The 19,902-nt window shown below is 43.2% G+C and overlaps 1 long non-coding RNA gene across 3 annotated transcripts in view; it reads left to right on the top strand.

The window, feature by feature from the left end:
• Positions 1-19,902, top strand: part of LOC143935219 (uncharacterized) — a 98,317-nt gene that overhangs the window by 51,607 nt on the left and 26,808 nt on the right. For 2 of the 3 annotated variants that reach the window (XR_013263474.1, XR_013263476.1), the window contains exon 3: positions 10,423-10,623. The exons of the other annotated variant lie outside the window; for it this stretch is intronic. This is a non-coding gene — a long non-coding RNA (uncharacterized LOC143935219). The remainder of the gene's footprint in view (positions 1-10,422; positions 10,624-19,902) is intronic. 3 annotated transcript variants of the gene reach the window in all.

Here is a 19,902-nt window from a genome sequence, read left to right as displayed (position 1 = left end):
TTAGCACTGACCCCCCCTGTCAGAGGAGAAGCCGATCGGCTCTCCTCTACTCGCGTCTGACAGACGTGACTGAGGAAAAGCCGATCACCGGCTCTTCCTATTTGGACACAGCTGATCACATGGTAAAGAGCCTCCGTCGGAGACTCTTTACCGAGATCGTAGTTGCAGGGTGTCAGACTCCGCTCATAATCCTGATCACGTCATATGACGTCCGATCAGGATTATGCAACCACTTTGCCACCGTCAATTGCCTATAGGGCGGGCGGCAAGTGGTTAAAGGTGACAGTTTTTATGTAGTATTCAGCAGTACATATGTTTATTACTAAGTTTTAGAGAAATAGCCATGTTGGAAATGTTAGCTATTAGAGGAACAATCTATAATACAAGGCATAGCCTTTGACCCTGTTTAGCAGAGTCACAAGACCAAAAAGAGGTACCATAGTTCATTATACTTTATTAAAACTATTTCCTAAATTGAATACTCACATTTAATAAAATTGAATAAGCCAGTAGGAAACCATGTCACTTTAAGGGAATCCAAGATGGCCACCAATTCTTCCTTCTTGTGGTACATCCGGTGTGCGTTCCATGGAGCGGAAGTGACATAGGCGGATATGACACACTTGTTTAGTTTACATCTTCAGGGACAGGGCAATAGTTTTAATGCATTTTAATAAGGTCTGTTTGGCACCATGTTGGAACAAGGCATGTGTTTCCTTCCTGACATGAATGCTTTCCTATATGAATGTAAATGTCCAGAATCTGAGATGACACATCAATCTTATCTCTTATGTGATCCTTCCTATTTGTGAGTACTGCCCTCAGCCTCTGTGACCAGACCGTTATCTGTAAAAGGGACCTGCACACCTATCCTCTGGGTGCAAAAATTCTTATCTGGGTGGAGGAGACCCAATGACTATTGGATTATGTGCATGAGACCTTATATAATCATATGGATCATAACCTGAGGCGATCGTGCAGTCTGTGGTGGTGGAGTTTTAAGCGGAATGGATCACAGGTAAGATACCATGAGCATTTACTAATTCAGCATGAGTTGCAGCTTTGTGGAACTGACATTGGTGGCGCTATAAATGGATTTGTGGACATTGTAGCTGTGCTATTAATTGTGGACTCACAAGTATTATTTATTTGAGATATATGTTAGTTTTTATTTATCAGTGTGGACTTTGGGTACTGGTGTGGTAGCATCATTTCCCACACTGAAAGTATATGATTTATATGAATTTATTTTATTAATTTTTCTATTATTGTATTTATATTATTTTTTGTGTGTTGTGACTCACTATAATATAATTGGATTGTAATGTTTGTAGAAGTTTTGGATTAAGCGCCTTTTTAAAAATTCTTTATTTATAGAAACACTTCTTACAGAAAATGGTATGTAACACTGACTTGGTAATCTTGAGCAAAGTGTCAGTAAATATACATTGCATATTCTCAACACAAATATGAGTCTAGGAATTGCATTACATAGACTTAATCAACTGCATTGAAAATCTGTGGAATGACTTGAAGACTGCAGTCCACAAATGGTCCTCATCAAATTGAACTGAACTCGAGCAGTTCTGCAAAGAAGAGTGGGCAAATGTTGCAAAGTCTAGATGTGAAAAGTTAGTAGAGACATATCCTAACAGACTAAAGGCTGTAATCAAAGCAAAAGGTGATTCAACAAAATACTGACTCAATGATTCTGTTTTTTAATATTTTTTTTATTTTTTTCTGACATGTTGGTGTTATATCTTTCATTTGGAAGTTATATGTTGCACAAGTAAATACAGATGCGTAAAGCAAAAACTGTGTATGTTTTCATTTCAGGATGCAAAGCAACAAAATATGATGATTTTAAAGGGGGTGATTCTTTTCTATACCCACTGTATGTAGAGTGAGAGCGGCACAACGCTATTGACTACTTACCTTTACTAAAAAGAAAAATTACTAGCAACCGGGTCTCTTTAAAAGTAGGCCCAAACACAATAAAGATAGTTAGCATATCAGAAAACATGGCTATGGGAATTTTGTGATAAAATGGCTCCTGGGATAATTTAGAAAAGAGACACATATGCAAAATGTTATACATACAATATCCTTATGACTACTATAGTGATTTAGGCATAGCTATTTAGAAAAAAATCCTTAGTTATCCAGACTGGTGAATTAAAAAAAGCAGGAGGATAGATATTTCCCTTAAAGTGGAACTTTAGTCAGACACAAACTAATTTTGGTAACATAATTATTAATGTGGAATATATGTCCCTTGCTAAAGAACATATTTTTTATCAAGTTGTTATGGGTAAAGTTCCACTTTAATAAACTAAATTTCCTTTTTTTTCTAAAGTATTCTACATAAAAATTTAAAAAATTGGGTCAAATACAAAAAAAAGTAATCTACATCTTTTGTACACTGGGATGTATGTGATAAACGCATTCATAGCATAGTGAATTTAATTGCCAGTACTTTGGATCTATTAGCCCTTGTACACACGGTCGGAGATTCCGACGGAATGTTTCCTATCCGACCGTTTTGTCGGGTATTCCGACTGTGTATGGTATGCATCGGACTGTTTCTGTCGGAATATCCGACGGACCAAGTTTTCCAACTTGCCGGTAAAATTTTTCGACAAAATGCTATCGGACATACTCCGATCATGTGTAGCCTACTCCGACGGAGAAAGTGCCACGCATGCTCAGATCAAATTCCTAGACCAAAGCTATTGGCTACTAGCCTGAACGTAGTCCCGTCGTAACGAAATAACGTCATCGCGTTATGTACAATTGGATTTTCCAACAACTTAGTCCGACCGTGTGTATGCAACATCACTTCCGGACCTCTTCCGGAATTAATCCGTCGGAATTACTCCGATGGATTTGGTTGTCGGAATCTCCGACCGTTTGTACAAGGGCTTAGAGGCAATTAGATGGTCTGATCATAATCAGTTTGTTTAGAAATGAATAGGAGAATCTATGTATTTTGTCTTCTGTAAAGCATTCCTACTGAAAGGTCACTAAATTGTATGAAAATATGATGAACACATGCATATATTTATTTTGCTATAGTATTCATTTGGTTACAACCATATATATTTGTGGAACACTGTAAAAAAAAAAAAAACAAGGTACAGCGCCTTGAAAAAATATTCATACCCCTTGACATTTTCCACATTTTGTCATGTTACAACCAAAAATCTAAATGTATTTTATTGGGATTTTATGTGATAGACCAACACAAAGTGGCACATAATTGTGAAGTGGAAGGAAAATGATAACTGGTTTTCAACTTGTTTTACAAATAAATAAATAACTGTATATACTGCAGAATGCATTATTTTTTTAAATTTGGAATAGGATAGGATTAAGGATGCGATCACAGACATCACATGTGATTTATACTGAATTGCTGTGCAGACCACATGCGATGTCTGTGTGATGTGAATTCAGCCATACAAACTGTATGGCTGAAATCACATCACATTCGCATTAAAATGGTGCAGGACCCTTTTTTGGTCCGCACTGGAATCTGATCGCATGGGTGTTTACACCCATGCGATCTGATTCCTGCACCATTTCACAGTTCGCTCTGTGATCTGTGAACTGATTATTTGGTGTCATTACTTTACATCGTCAGTAGAAACCAGTATGAACGTCAGTATGAACCAGTGTGCAATTCAGGTGCGATGCAGGAAACGACTCTAAAGCGCATTTCAAATAGGCGGCAATGGCACCGTCCTAATCAGTGCGACGCTGCATTTGCAGCGCCACACCGATTTCAAAAAGTAGCTGCGATTTAGTAGTTTCGGGCTGCGATTTACACTGACATCTGTGCAGATGTCTCTGAAATCGGGACTGACATGTGGGAGTGAAACCATGTGAGTTCAGCTGAACTTGCACAGCTTCATTCCCGCAGCTCAGTGTGAACCTGGGCTAAGGGAGGGAGGGTGAGAAGTTGTCCATCCAGGCTCTCTTCCAACTGAACTCCTCCCAAACCCTTCCCACGCTCCAACTCCTGAAACCCCCCTGCTCCCACCTTTCTACCAATCCCGTGAGTACCACCGTCCTCCCATTACTTTTATCTCAGCATGACTCTTCTAAACCATTCATGTTGGCCTTGTGTTTAGGTGTTTTCCTCCCTGAATGCCAACAGAGTTGGGTGATGATAAATTTGTTGCTGGTTCCGTGTATTTAAACCTGTCTTTCAGGTTTGGGATTTGACAGATACCTTTCCAAGCAGATCTATACTCACTTCCCCTTTAGCACTGAGGCATCCATGAGCTCACTTACCCACATCCTTAGGAATTTTCACCCACCTTGAATGGCTGCAACACAATGACATTACATCTATGCATGTTTGTGTTAGTTCATTTATTCTAGCATTCAACATATTATTATTATTCTACAATAAAAAGCCGGCCCACTTGCAAACAAATACATTCTAGGTAAAGTACCATGTTTAGGCAGAAATGTGTTATCCACAGTAACACAGTCTTCTGACACTGGTATGCTTGAAAGATGGAATACTTGGATATGAACCTTCAGTCATTTTTTTTAACATTTCATCTATTAAATCTTCTGCCCTTGTTATTTTAACGTTGGATTATTATTATTATTATACACGATTTATATAGCGCCAACAGTTTACACAGCGCTTTACAATGATAGTAAATACTATCATAGTAAAAAAAAAGTAATAGTAAAAAAAAGTAGATACTATTGGATAGTAAAACATTTTTGTTTCTGCCAGTAAATACCTTATACAGCCCACTTCCTGTTTCTTGTCTGGTCAATAGCCTAGCCTTATAACAATAGTGAATAAAAGTGCGCTAAAATTAACCTTCGACTAAAAACACAGCTTCTGTGAGTTAACATTATGTGCATACAAAATTCCCTTGATGATCATTAGAGGGAGCTTCCAATAGGGAATTAGGCTTTTTATTTGATCTTTTAATATTGTCTGTTAAAATTATTTAAATGTGTCAAATATTAATTGATATATGGTATCTGTATGTAATTTACTATTGTGTATGTAAGTATTATCTCAATGCGCTTAAAGGGATGATGATCCAATGATGACCGATGTCACTATGGCAACGGGCATGCTGGCATTAGCTTAAATATGGAGTCCAGTTTGTCACATGACTACCCTTGGGAGGAGCCTAAGTGACAACATCTAATGTGTCTGTTCGCAAGCACAGCAGATGCGGTGTGAGGAACATGATCTTTGCAAACCATCTGACCTTTCTGTTAAAAGCACCTGTATAACTACGGTTATGTGAGTGGATGTGCTTTACACTTTCAGATCTGTGCCTATAGTTATTTCATTGCGCAATGATGAATTTTTTCTGTTGCATGTGAGAACGGTGAAATCGGGAGGATTAGTAAGAAAAACAGCTGATCAGCAGGAACAAAAGCTGAGCATTATTTAGGGATTGAGAACTGGGCACTCCATGGACATTTGTGTTCATCTTGTGTTGGTTAAATTGTATTATCTATTTGTATTATCTATTTTATATGGAGCAATTGATTATCAGGACATTTTTTATTTTCTTGTAGCACCTTATCCTTGGGTAATCGGAATGTATGTATACAGCACTTTAAAGTACATTAAAGTACATTATTCATTACTAGTACCCCGCTGGTCTGTATACAGGTCTGTTTGTTATATCTTGTGTAATTCATGCAGTTTGAGGGCAATCCCCACATCCAGGTGTATCCCATTATTTTGTAGCAAGATTGTAGCTTTGTAACAATTTGCACTATTGCACTGAGCACTTTAATCATCTGCAATATTGCACTGAGCACCTATATAATATTACATTCAGCACTTTACATTTATCATTATCACAGTGGTATTTATTTTGAAGTGTTTAAGTATTTGTGTTTTTAGTAGAAGGTTAATTTTAGCGCACTTTTATTCACTATTGTTATATAATTATTAATGTGTGGTGCCAGAACATCACCCGATTGGTTGCAGCTTGATGATTTAGGTATCTTCTATTTATATCACAGTCTTTCATTATTTAAATATTCATATCAGCGCTTTAGTGCCACATTATATTTTTATGTAGCCTAGGCTTATGACATCATGCACAGCTCTCTCTCTCACTCTCCTGACAGTTTGCCAGGAAGGGAGGGGGATGAGTCATAAGAGGGCCAATTAGAGCTGCAGAGCTGGAGGTGTGCCTCTGTGTGTCTGTGTAAATCCAGGAGGTGAACCGGCAGCAGCTTTAGCTGCCCACAATTAAAATGGTTGCAGCTAAACTCAGTCGAGGGAAATTTCTGCAGCATATTTGGCAAGTACAGAATCACAGTATATATAAAATAATATGCAAAGTGGTTGGAGGGAAGCTTCAGAATGGCAAAGATGATTTTATTGCAAATTATGTGAGCAAACTGCAGTTCCTCTTTAATTCATCATACTGAGCTGATCGTCCTTTTTTTTAGTTTAGAATTATAAAGCCGCGTACACATGTAGCCGTCTGTCCGACTTTCCGAACGGGCTACTTGCCCACACACGACACTTTTTCAGCGGACTAATACGGCGTACTAAGTCCGCCGTACTATCCTCCCTACTTTTGAAATGAACGGACTCGCCCACACACGGAGGAAATCCGCTCATTTCGAGCGCATCTCCAGGTAGGCGGGGCCCGCGAAGGAGACGCCGCCGGCCCCGCCACCTGGTATGGACTTAAAGGGGAACCCCAACGCCGAAAAAAATCGGCGTGGGGTCCCTCCAAAGTCCACAACAGACCCTTGTCCAAGCACGCTACCCGGCCGGCCAGGAAAGGAGGGGCGAGCGAGCGCCCCCCCCTCCTGAGCCGTACCAGGCTGCGTGCCCTCAACATGGGGGGTGCTTTGGGGAAGGGGGGGCTGCGTGGCCCCCCCACCCCAAAGCACCTTGTCCCCATGTTGATGAGGACAAGGGCCTCTTGCCGACAACCCTGGCCGTTGGTTGTCGGGGTCTGCGGGCGAGGGGCTTATCGGAATCCGGGAGCCCCCTTTAATAAGGGGGCCCCCCGGATACCGGCCCCCCACCCTATGTGAATGAGTATGGGGTACAATGTACCCCTACCCATTCACCTGTGAAAAAAAGTACAAAAAAAAAACACAGCACACAAGATAAAATAATTTATTGCACAGCTCCGGGGGTCTTCCGTCTTCGGGGGTCTTCTCGCCGGACTCCTCCGCTATCTTCTTGTAGCTCTTTTGCTAGCGGAGGAGCCCGGCATTCTTCTTCGTCGCCGCTGCCTCTTCTTCCGACTTCGGGGGTCTTGTCCCCCTCTTCGGTTCTTCTGCCGGGACACCGCGCCTTCTTATAGCTCTTTTACAGGCAGTGGCCCGGTCTTCTGTCGCCGCCACCTTCCGTTCTTCTTCTTCTTCTCCTGCGCGGGGACTTATATAGGGACAAGGGGCGGTGTCATCGGTTGATGTCACATGGGTTGATGTCACATGGTGACCCCGCCCCTTACGATGTCACAGTCCCGGAAGATGCTGGGACTGTCGCCATGTGACATCAACCCATGTGACATCAACCGATGACACCGCCCCTTGTCTCTATATAAGTCCCCGCGCAGCGCGTCCCTGGCATTGCGGCCGGAGAGAGCTTCGAGTCAACATCACCAACGGCCAGGGTTGTCGGGAAGAGGCCCTTGTCCTCATCAACATGGGGACAAGGTGCTTTGGGGTGGGGGGCCGCGCGGCCCCCCCTTCCCCAAGGCACCCCCATGTTGAGGGCACACGGCCTGGTACGGCTCAGGAGGAGGGGGGGGCGCTTGCTCGCCCCTCCTTTCCTGGCCGGCTGGGTAGCGTGCTCGGACAAGGGTCTGTTGTGGACTTTGGGGGGGCCCCCACGCCGATTTTTTTCGGCGTTGGGGTTCCCCTTTAAGTCCATACGAGGTGGCGGGGCCAGCGGCGTCTCCTTCGCGGGCCCCGCCTACCTGGAGACCCGCTCGAAATGAGCGGACTTTTCTCCGGGCGGGAAAAGTCTGTTCATTTCAAAAGTATGGCGGACTGGCATACACACGGCCGGATTGTCCGCCGAAATGCGAGTCCGGCGGGAAGATTGGAGTGCAAAACTACTTTCTAAGTCCGCCGTACTTTCGGGTCAAAAAAGTATGCCGGAGGCTACACACGGGGGGATTGTCCGGCGGATTTGAGTTTGCCGGACTTTTCCACCCGCTTGTTTGATCGTGTGTACGCGGCATAAGATAATATGACTATGGCATCCTCAGATGATGTCTCGTGATGACGAAACGTGTCAGGGCGTGGTTTAAACGATGTTCAGGAAGCAACACCACTTGGAGACATGGAGCCTCCTACAGCTGGAAAAAGACATCTGACTGTGGTGGGAGACGCCGTGCTATCCATGCTGTGGTCTGCAAACAGGGCTTGTGGTTGATATTATGCCTGTTTAGATGTGATTTTTTTGTAAGTGCAATTCCTAAAGGGGGTTTATTGTGGATTTCAATAAATGTATTTACTGGTTTACACTATGGAGGATATCTTTTTCTTTTCCATGCGGTTTTGGAATGAGCCTGCCATAGTGATTTCCACCCCTTCTGATGCAGTTCAAATTGGGAGATTCGTCATAAATTCATAAACACATATATCATTTCTACCTATATCTATCTTTGATCCGGTAAGAGTTTAATACCAAGGGGGGTGTGAGTGCCCCCCTACTTTATCACGAGTGGTGGTGTTGGTGATGGCTTATCGTCAAGCAAGCAGAACCTGATCTTACCCTGAATGATTTTCACGAATAATTTACTGCAATAAACTATGGACTGTTTTCTGCACTGCTTATATCACTGTGAATATTAGTGTTATTTTTGATAATCTAATGTCATACATAGCGCTGCCAATATCTGTATATATTTTTACCTCTTTGTGTGACCTATTTTAGGTTTATGGTAGCAGCTTGAGCCTTCACTAGGCTATAGGAGACCTGTAATAAAGATCATTTTATTTTATTTTATTTTATTTTGTTTTTACACCCAATCCACTAGAACTTGTGTAAAAGTAATTAGGCAGTTTTCCTACTTATTTGTTTAAAGATAATATGGCTATTTGAGACATGTCTAGCTCTGAAAACAAGGCCTAAACTTGAAGTTATAAGGTAGGCTGGAAGAAGATGTGATAGCAAGACTTTAAAGGTTGAGGTATTTTACTTATTTCTGTTATTATTCCTAACCAACAAAATGTTGGCCGTGGCTTACGGGGCATGGCTCAAAGGGGGTGGGGTTTAAGTCTGAGATGAATGAGCGATGGAGATAGAAAGAGAAAAAAATAGGGAGGGAAGGAGAGAGAAGGAAGGAAAGACAGAGGGATGGAGGGACAGCAGACCCAGATCCTACACCACAATAGGATGTGTATTCCAGAAAGTTTAACAATCAGCAGATAAAGATACTCCAAACATCTGGTGTTAGCGCTTCAATCATCAGGGCACCATGGTTGGTATGATGTCAGGATGACTGAAGCGCATTATTTATATTATTAAATTGTAATATAAAATGAATTAGTTCAACTTACCATAATGCAGAATCAGTGCAAGCCCTGAGTGTGTCACTTGCCATGTTGCCTGCCACCAGGTGTCCCCAGCAGAGTCCCTCCTTACATCGGGTGGCCCCAGCAGAGTCCCTCCTTACATCGGGTGCCTTCAGTAGAGTCCCTCCTTACATCAGGTGCCCCCAGCAGTGTCCCTCCTTACATCACAGATGCCTCCCAGCAGAGTCCCTGCTTACATCACAGGTGCCCCTAGCAGAGTCCCTCCTTACATCACAGGTGCTCCCCAGTAGAGTCCCTCCTTACATCACAGGTGCCCCCAGTAGAGTCCCTCCTACATGATTTGATCTCTGCCGACTGCCGCCATAACAGAAAAACAGCTCTCTTTTACTATACTTTTATGGCTATGGGTACTTCCAAGACATGTCATTTTTTTTTTTTAAAGGTTTTTCATTTTTTATTTTTATTTTTTGTAAAACACAACAAACAACAGTTTCGCAGGTGTACAAGCAGATGAACAAGCAGAGCGAACATCTCTTCAATCATAATACAATTGTCAGGTATTCAGGTATAAACTGCAAAGTAACATACATACAAGGCGTGTCATTAATTAACACAATCTATTCCATTCATGGTTCAGTCACAGATAACACACATATAGTAGTATCCTCATTTTATTCTGTATCTCAAGGGGCGGGTGGTATGGTGCTATCTGAGTTGACCCAGGAGTTCCATATTTTAGAGAATTTTTTCGAGCATCCTTTAGCTTCATACATCAATTTGTATAGTGGTATGGCTTGATTAACTATGGTGAGCCAGGGGGCGTGGCCTAACAAGGCATGTGAACAGACTTGTTTCACGAAGCTCCCGCTGGTAATCCGCACACTGATCCTTCCCTCACCATTACAGACACCCGAAACTGACCGGTACCAGAGCCTGCAGACGCACTGACACCCCAGGAACAAAAAGCAGCTGAAAAAAGCGACATGATGACCCGTGGAAACCGAGGAGAAGCTGTGGTTGCGGCCTCACAGGATTTCCAAGATGGCGCCCGGCAGTCACAGCATCCAAAGACTCCACAAGGCCCAGACAAGAAAACGGAGCAGGGGGGTAAGTCTAACAAACCCCCTAAGTCTAATGAGCAGCCCATGTTATATTACACTCAGAAGCTAACAGCCACTACAGAAGCATCACAAGGCAAAGCACAGTACTCTGCACATTACACTGAGCAGGCAGACAGGGATGGTGCAGCCAGGATGGATGACCCTGAGTCTATGGAGTCAGTCCCTGACCCAATGCCTGATTTGTTTGATATGCAAACGGAGGATAGCCCCCAACCCACGTTAAGTGAAATACTACATGTTGTGCACAGATGCACAGCGTGGATGATTTAAAGGAGAATTTTTGGGGGGGCTAAAGGAGACAGTGTCCCTTTTTCCGCCAGGACATTCAGAAAATTAGAGAGAGAACTACTGCAGTAGAGGGAAGAGTGAGTGACATGGAGGACCAATCAACACACTTGTCCCGGGAGGTGAGGATAAATGCCCAGTATGCACATCAGGCTTATGACAAAACAGATGACATTGAGAACCGCCTAAGACGCAATAATGTACGCATAGTGGGACTCCCCGAAAAGGTGGAAGGCAGAGACCCCACAGAATTTGTTGAAGGCTGGATGCAGGAAATATTTGGAAAGGAGGCCTTTTCCCCTCTACATGCACTAGAAAGGGGGCACAGGGTGCCCCCATGCCCCCTCCCACCAGGTAACCCCCCAAGATCAATGCTGGCCAGACTCCTGAATTATAAGGACCAGGAAGTGGTGCTGCGCCTGGCTAGGGAGAAGGCACAGTACAACGGCTCCAAAATATCATTCTACCCGGACTTTTCTGGAGAAGTGCAATGCAAAAGGTCCAAATTTGCAGATGTTAAAAAGCGCCTACAGAGGTAACAGCTAAAATATGCCATGCTGTTCCCGGCTAAATTGAGAATAACAGCCAGAGACCAGAACCACTTTTTTGAAAACGCTCAGGATGCTGCAGGGTGGCTGGATCAGAATGAGCAAGCAATCCGTCGGGGTCAAGAAAACAGAGTAGGTTGATGTTGCATTTATTTTTCAGGTTGGGCAATGAGGATTTCGCACTCCTTCCTGCGGTCCAGTGCATGGGTATAGCTGGAAGCAGACAGAGCACAAAACCACTTGTTTATTTGTTGCCATGGTTGATGTGGCCTGAGTTTCTGTGCCCTGTTGGCACAATGAGAGCATACAAAGTTAACACTGCACACTTGGCAGAAAGCTCCTGCTTTGCCCAGTTGGTTGAAAGCAGGCCTATGGTTGATAGCCACCCCTATACTTACTTTTCTGTTGTTTCTGCTGTGCAGTTGTGCAAGATGTTCTAACTTGAATACTTGGTGACTCTTCAATGTGCATGCTACCTCATTGCTACCTCACACTTGTACCATTGGAATATTCCTCCGGTCTGTTCTCGGGCTGGCCCCTGCCGTCCGGTGAGAACACTCTCGATGACTATGTCACGGATTTATCCTTCTGACTGGATCTACTTAGACCTATCATGTCATCTACAACAATAGTGACTTGGAATGTCAGGGGGGTTAAAGACCCGCTGAAAAGGACTATGATCTCTGCGGGGATCTGGAAATTTCATCCAGCCATCATTGGTTTACAAGAGACTCCTTTGCAGGGGGACACGGTGGGGTTTTTACAGTATGCGTGGGTTGAAAAGGCCTATCACTCCACTTACTCCGCCTTTTCTCGCGGAGTGAGTGTATTGATACACAAAGCCCTGGCACACCAGGAGTTGGACTCCCTTGTCGACATATCTAGTAGATTTGTGTTTTTGCATTGTAAACTGTATACACTTACCATGATTCTTGCATTCGTATATGTGTTGCCCCCCCCCCCCCCCCCCGTTCTCTCGGGAAGTGCTGCAGTTACTGTTATCCTACTTATCTAACAAGCCGGACATCTCAATCTTGATCATGGGTGATTTCAATTGTTATTTAGATTCCAGACTGGACAGACACCCCCTCCCCCCCCCCCCAGGTGTGGCCGGGGAACTGTTCTTAGCTGACTGATGACGGAGGTGGGTTGGACAGACTTGTGGCGTATACGCAACCCGGACAGTAAACAATTTTCATGTTTTTCCAAGACCCACGGCTCACTGTCTCGCATTGACCTGTGTGTGGGCACCCCTGACCTGGTCAATTATACTACCAAGATGGATTACTTCCCCTGGGGAGTGTCAGATCACTCTCCACTGGCCATATGGTTAACCATCCAACCGCCAAGCTCCCTACCCAGAGCCCCATGGAAGCTAAATGCATTTTGGCTCAAACTGTTTACCTCCCAGGACAGAATGACCGTACAGACACAGGACTTTTTCCAGTCACATAGACAGCATACGAACAGCCTGACAAAATGGGAAACCTTTGAAACCTTTTTGAGAGATATGTTTATACAGGAAATACAAATTGTGAAACAAAATTCTTCTGAGTTATTGGAGAGGGCGTGGAGTCTGGTGAAACGGATGGAACTGACATATGTGACCAATCCTACTGACTCTGCAAGGGAGGCATGGATGTTGGCCCAAGATTCATTGGATCGCCTGAGATCCTACACTGCAGAGCGCAAGAGGTTCTTTGCAAAATTGGCAAGATCCCAACAACAGTGACCAGCCATTGGTGCCATTCGTGATTCAACTGGCAAGGTAGTTAATACCCCAGAATCCATTGTAAAGGATTTAGCCTCTTTTTATGCTGACCTATATAGGTCAAGAGAGGCTTACACATATCCAACATATCCAACATAAATTTACCCTCGCTGTCTGCAGAGGCCACAGAACAATTATAGGCCCCTATCACCATAGATGAGTTGCACCTGGTGGCCCGGTCTTTTCCTACCTGCAAACCACCTGGAGAGGATGTATGGAGGTGTATACCCAATTTGATGAACAAATATTGCCAGAACTGTTGAAAGTATTTAATGCATGTCTTGATGAAGGCAAACTTCCAAATTCTATGGCCAGAGCAAATGTGATCCTGTTACTAAAACCGGGGAAGGATCCAGTTGACCCAGGCTCCTATAGGCCTATCTCTTTGCTGCAGAGCGATATAAAAATCTTAGCCAAGGTACTGGTGCTGCGGGTCAATGGGATAGTAGCATCTATTGTTCACCAGGATCAGGCAGGCTTTATGCCACAAAAATCCACAGCCACAAACCTAAGGAGGCTATTCGTCACCATGCAAACGCAAGCAGATAATGGGGGACGCAAAGCCCTCCTATCCTTAGATGCCAACAAGGCATTTGACAGTGTCAGTTGGAGATACCTGTGGGCAGTTCTAGGTAAATTTGGCTTCCAGGAACGGTTTGTTGCATGGGTCAAGTTGCTCTACGCCTCTCTCCGCAGGCGACAATTAGAATGGCAGACAGAATGTCACCGGTTTTCGCTCTGGGCAAGGGAACGAGGCATGGATGCCCGCTATCTCCCCTGCTCTTTGCAATTGCGATAGAGCCGCTGGCGGCCATGGTCAGGGGTAGTCCCCAGACCCTTGGGTTCCAATACAGAGTTATGCAGGAAAAAATTATGCTATATGCAGACGACATGCTGCTCTTCCTTGGGGACCCTGGCCACTCACTACCAGGGGTAATGTCTATAATTACACAATTTGGTCACTATTCTGGTCTAACCATAAACTGGTCTAAATGAGCCATGTTGATGCTAGACGAGGAGCGGGAGGTGATCCTTCCCAACTTTTGCCCCGTTCCTTTGGTCACCAGTTTTAAATATCTGGGGGTACAGGTTTCGCCAAAACTTGTGGATTACTGTTCCCTTGATATAAACCCTTTACTATCTAGGTTTTGGGATAAGATAAATACATGGAATAACCTAAAATTTTCGCTAGTAAGGCCAACTTCATTAAAATGATTCTAATGCCCCAGCTACTATACTTCCTACACAATTCGCCAGTAGTAATTCATCTTAAAATTTTCAGAGTAGTAAATACCCTTTTTCTGCGATTACAGTGGAGCACTAAACACCCTAGAATCAGACTTGAACAATTGCAGGAGCCTAAAGACAGCGGAGGGTTGGCGGTGTCCAACCCTTGGTTGTACTATATAGCGGCTCAACTGCAACATCTGGTTGGATCTATGTCCAAAGCCCCGGAGAGTTCAACGGCAAAATTGTTGCTGTTTGCATCTGGAGCGGAAATTATCCCAATGGGACTGGAGGCACAAGCATTTGCAAAGTCCAATATAAATTCTTTCTAAAGTAACCCTAAAATAAACCCAGTCAATTAAACTGAGCATATCATGATAGAATGATTTAACCACTACAATACAGGGCACTTTCGCCCCCTTCCTTCCCAGCCCAATTTTCAGCTTTCATCGCTCTCGCACTTTCAATGACAATTGCACGGTTATGTATAACTAAAGGCTTCTGCGCTCTATGGGTAAAATAGAAGAGGGCGAGAGTAGCGAGTGAAGAAAGCAGCAATCACTAAATGAGTTGACTCTCACTAGTAGAAGTAAAATAAAAAAGGTGTGATGCGCTAATTTCAAAAAATTAAAAATAGCCACAATAAAACCAATAGTGTGCAAAATACATTCAAGGTTGGAAAAATTATTTAAAGTGCAACCATGCATAAATATATCAAAAGGTGACTTTGTGCATAATATATAAAGATATGCTTAGATAAGTCAAAGTTATGCTGCAGTAAATCATAAAGTGACTCTGTGCACAAAAAATCATGAATTCACCATAAGTATCAAAATTCATATACAAAAACGTGTAAACATCATTAAATGTGTAAAAGGTTAAACCATATAGTGACAAATGTTACTGTGAACAATAAAACAAATTCTTGATCCAAGTGACAACCGTGAGTCGCAATAAAGTGTCCCATACACAATCAGATCAAATAGTGCAATTCGGTAAACACACTGAATTAAACGTGCAACGTGCTGGGCCAACAATCCTTCCGTGATGATCCGTGCAAATGGTGCTAATGCTATGCAATTACCTCACCGCTGTAGGTAAACAGCGAAAATAGTACTGGACACCCAGGTAGCAAGGGATGATCACAGAGATGGCTGTACAACAGGCTCTTTTGGAGACTTCTCTAACTTCCTCACATGTGGTGGATGGTGGATAAACTCAGGGGAATAGACCAAAGAGAACCGCCATAGTGTAGTATTTTAAGCATGTAAGATTTATTGAAAAATTAAATTGCACGGTTATGCTACAGTGTACCCAAATGAAATTTTTATCATTTTGTTCGCACAAATAGAGCTTTATTTTGGTGGTATTTATTTGCAATATAAGTGCAAAAAGAGCGGAAATTTAAAAGAAATCCAATAAAATCAAATTTTGACGTAAATTTAAGCCAAAATGTATTCTACTAACTACATGTTTTTGGTAAAAAACATTCCGTTAAGTGTATAATAATTTGTTTGTGTGATTACGGACACATGTATGCAAATGATCATGTACAGATGTGTGCAGGGGATCACGGGCATATGTGTGCAGATAATCATTGGGACATGTGATTTTAGTAGGACATATGTGGGGGACATATGTTTTTATTATATGGGGACATGTCTTTTTATTATACATATACATATGTGGGGGACATGTGTGTTTTGGGGACATGTGTGTATTATACTAGACTGGTGATCAGTGAGCAAAAAGCTGTAAAAACAGCTCATACTCACTAATCACCAGCCGGCTGCAGCGATCTGCTCTCCTCAGCGACGACTTCCGTATGAGGAGAGGAGAGCCGATTGCCTAGCAACCAGCTGTTTGTTTACATCACTTGATGGTTGTGATTGAACACGGCCGTCATGTGATTAGGATCGCCAATCACAGAGCCCTCCTGCCGATCCGCGATGTGCCGTGTCACGAGCGCATCGCGATCCCCCTCTTTCTGAAGGACGTTCCTGAATGTCCAGTCTGAAGGAGGAGGCTCCCAAGTAGTTAAAGTGGTATTAATTCCAACTCCAAAAATGTATTTTATTGCAGCTTACCAACCCTAAGATTTGGTGGCTGTGTCGTTTTCTTTTCTTTGGCTTTTTCCCCTTTGTTTTCACCTGGTGATCTGGCCAGTAACACACCCTTTGTATTGGTGAGCCACAACTCTGGGTAAATGAGCACAGGAGGCATAGCAGACAGCAGCTTTGTCAGTCTGTGGGGAGATTAGTGTGACGTGTATTAGCAGATTTAGATACATTAAAGAATTGATGCCAAACTCCAGTTTGGGTTCAAGCCGACCTCAATGCACTGTTTAATTGGGCAACTATGTGGCAAATAAGGTTTAACCACATCCTGCCCAGCCTATAGCAATAAGAGGTTCTGACTGGACATCATATGACATCCTTCAGAACAAGCCGCTTGTGCACACCCCTGGATGTGCGCTGCACAATCGTAACTGCGGTGTGACGCTTCGCACACCGCATCTCCGATCGTGGAAAGAGCCTATGACATAGGCTCTTTACCATGTGATCAGCTGTGTCCAATCACAGCTGATCTCAGCTTAACTAGGAAGTGCTGGTTATCGGCATTCCTTTATTCACGCTGACAGAGTATGAGTAGAGGAGAGCCGATATGCCAGGGGGAATCTGCACTGATTTTCAGTGCTGCTCCATCAGTGATAACCACCAGTGATGCCCACTAGTGTCCACCAGTGATGCCAATGTGTGCTCATCAGTGATGCCAATTAGTGCCCATCAGTGATACCTTTCATTGCCCATCCGTGATGCCTGTCAGTGCCTCCTCATCAGTGCCCCCTATCAGTGCTGTCTATTAGTGCCGCCCATCAGTGTCCATCATAGTCCATCGGTGCCACCTGTCAGTGCATATCAGTGCCCATCATTGCCATCCATGAGTGCCGATAAAGGCTGTTCATCGGTGCTACCTATCAGTGACCCTCAGTGCTGCATATCAGTGCTACCTATCATTGCCCATCACTGCTACCTATCAATGCCCATCAGTAATGGCTATCAATGCCCATCAGTACTGCATATTAGTGCCTCCTCAGCAGTGCCCATCAGTGCCTCCTTATAAGTGCTGCCTCATCAGTGCCGCTTCAGTGAAGGAGAAAACATACTTATTTACAAAATTTTATAACAGAAATGAAGAAAACATTTTTTTTCTTTTTTTATTTGTTTAGCAAAAAATAAAAAAATACCACCAAAAGAAAGCTCTGTCTCAAAAAAATTGTAACAATTTAGTTTGGGTAGAGCGTTGCATAACCGCGCAATTGTCATTCAAATTTCAACAGTGCTGAAAATTGGCCTGGGCAGGAAGGGGGTGAAAGTGCCCAGTATTAAAGTGGTTAAAGTGGTTGTAAAGCCACTATATCATATGTATACCATTCCATCTGTTATATAACACTAAGTGCCCCAGTGCCTGTGCTGTATAAAAACTATGCCAATTTCTATCTTATCTTAGAGCATCTCCCGACACTCATGTGACTCCTCGGCTCTCTCCTCTCCCCGGCTGACAGCTATAGTGGGAAGGGCCAAGAACTCCTGATGATGTCAGCCGGGAGACCAGCAGTCACGTGAGTGCCCGGAGATGCTCTGAGATAAGATAGAAATTGGCATAGTTTTTATACAGCACCGGCTCTGGAACACATAGTGTTATATAACAGATGGGATGCTATACATATAATATAGTTTTGTATAGCTGCAGGAGAGGAGGGGCAGGCAGTGTTTTGAGCTAACAGGCAGGGAGGGAGGGGGAGAGGATGCGGAGAGAACAGAGGAGAGCTGTGGATCATGGAGGCACGTGAACTGACCATAGTGTCAGGGCTCAGTGGCCATGATAAGCCATGTTCAGCCTACAGGGGGCAGGGCAGAACCAGACAGGATCAGTCAGGTTTTTTAGGTTATACAGGGGGCAAAATGGCATGTTATTCATGTTTTAAGGGAACGGGATAATTTTTTCTTTTTTTTTTAAGGTAACAAACACTTTAACCTTGATAAATGTATAGTTTTTACACGTGGGGGCTAAGAATATGCATGCATCATATATACTAAGGGGAGTACAACTGGGGGAATCCATAGTGGAGAAGGATCTAGGGGTTTATGGAAATAATAAGCTTAATAATAGCATGCAATGCCAAGCAGCGGTTTCTAAAGCAAGCAAAATCCTTTCATGTATTAAGAGAGGTATAGACTCCAGAGGGAGACATAATTTTGCCCCTGTACAAATCATTAGTAAGACCTGAACCTAGGTTTTACATGAATAAACAAAATCTGAAAATTTTACTCACCCCTGCCAGTGTTAAGTGGTTGGTCTCATCCATGTAAAATGATACATTCAGCTGGAGAGCTTGTGAAAAACATCAGACTTGTTGGCAGGACCATCAGATGAAAATAAAGAGGAAATGAATACAGCCTTCACAAAAATGAATAAGCTGTCATATAACAAATGTTTGCTTTTGGGTTTAATACTGCTTTAACGGAGGTTACCAGCATTAAAAGTTGCATGTCAAAATGATCAGACGTTACAGCAGATCAGGGACGGCCCACCCATTGCCCCCCCCCCCATTCCATACACTTGGCCCCTAATCCACAAGCAGACCCCCTATAGGGCCGCTGGATTTTTGGGTCCCCCTATTCCCGCACAGCCAGACAACACACATTTTTCACTCTCATTCGGAGACAAGGAATCAGTCCATGGACTTGTTTTAGTTGTTTTATTGGGTAAAATAACTTGTATAGGGTATAGGGATTATTGGGTATAGGGATTATGGGATGCCCAACTTGACTTGAAGAACAATTAATGAGGACAACTTCCTTCTCTATGCGCACCACAAAAGTGAACAAATCCTTTACTGCATTCGCTCTGAAACAGCAACAGTCTTTCTGGACTTGGCAAAGAAAATCCCCCTTCTAGGAGCTCTTTGTCTAGTCCCAACTTGCAGGAGCTCTATGTCCCATCTCTCGAAAATACCAGCACTCCTGTCTAGGAAATGGCCAGATTCCCACAAATATGGAGATCGGTACATCTTGGCCTCCACCTACTAGATTCTATAAACTTTTCCAAGCTTATAGAACCAAGGGGAAGTACCAGAGGCCTTACCTGAAAAGCCCTCCAGCCTGACCTACAGTAACCCCCAACAAACTTGAGGGTGCTAGATCTACATTATATGTCAATTATTTCTAGCCTACTTCTATTAATCTAAACAATCTTGAAGTTACTTTGTGAAGATCCCCATACATATACAATGTGTTTAATTTTTTATGCTCTAAAAAATTTTTATTCTGCTACATGTTTTTGATATAGAAAAAAAAAGAAGATTTACATGTAACAATCAGTTTTTTTGCTAGAAAATTACTTAGAACCCCCAGACATATATTTTTTAATA

Source organism: Lithobates pipiens, unplaced genomic scaffold (assembly GCF_037356315.1).
Source record: "Lithobates pipiens isolate NorthernLeopardFrog02 unplaced genomic scaffold, aLitPip1_a1.2 Scaffold_10, whole genome shotgun sequence".
NCBI classification, from domain to species: domain Eukaryota; kingdom Metazoa; phylum Chordata; class Amphibia; order Anura; family Ranidae; genus Lithobates; species Lithobates pipiens.
The sequence above is the reverse complement of the archived record's forward strand: the minus strand, read 5'-3'. Positions and strand labels throughout refer to the sequence as shown.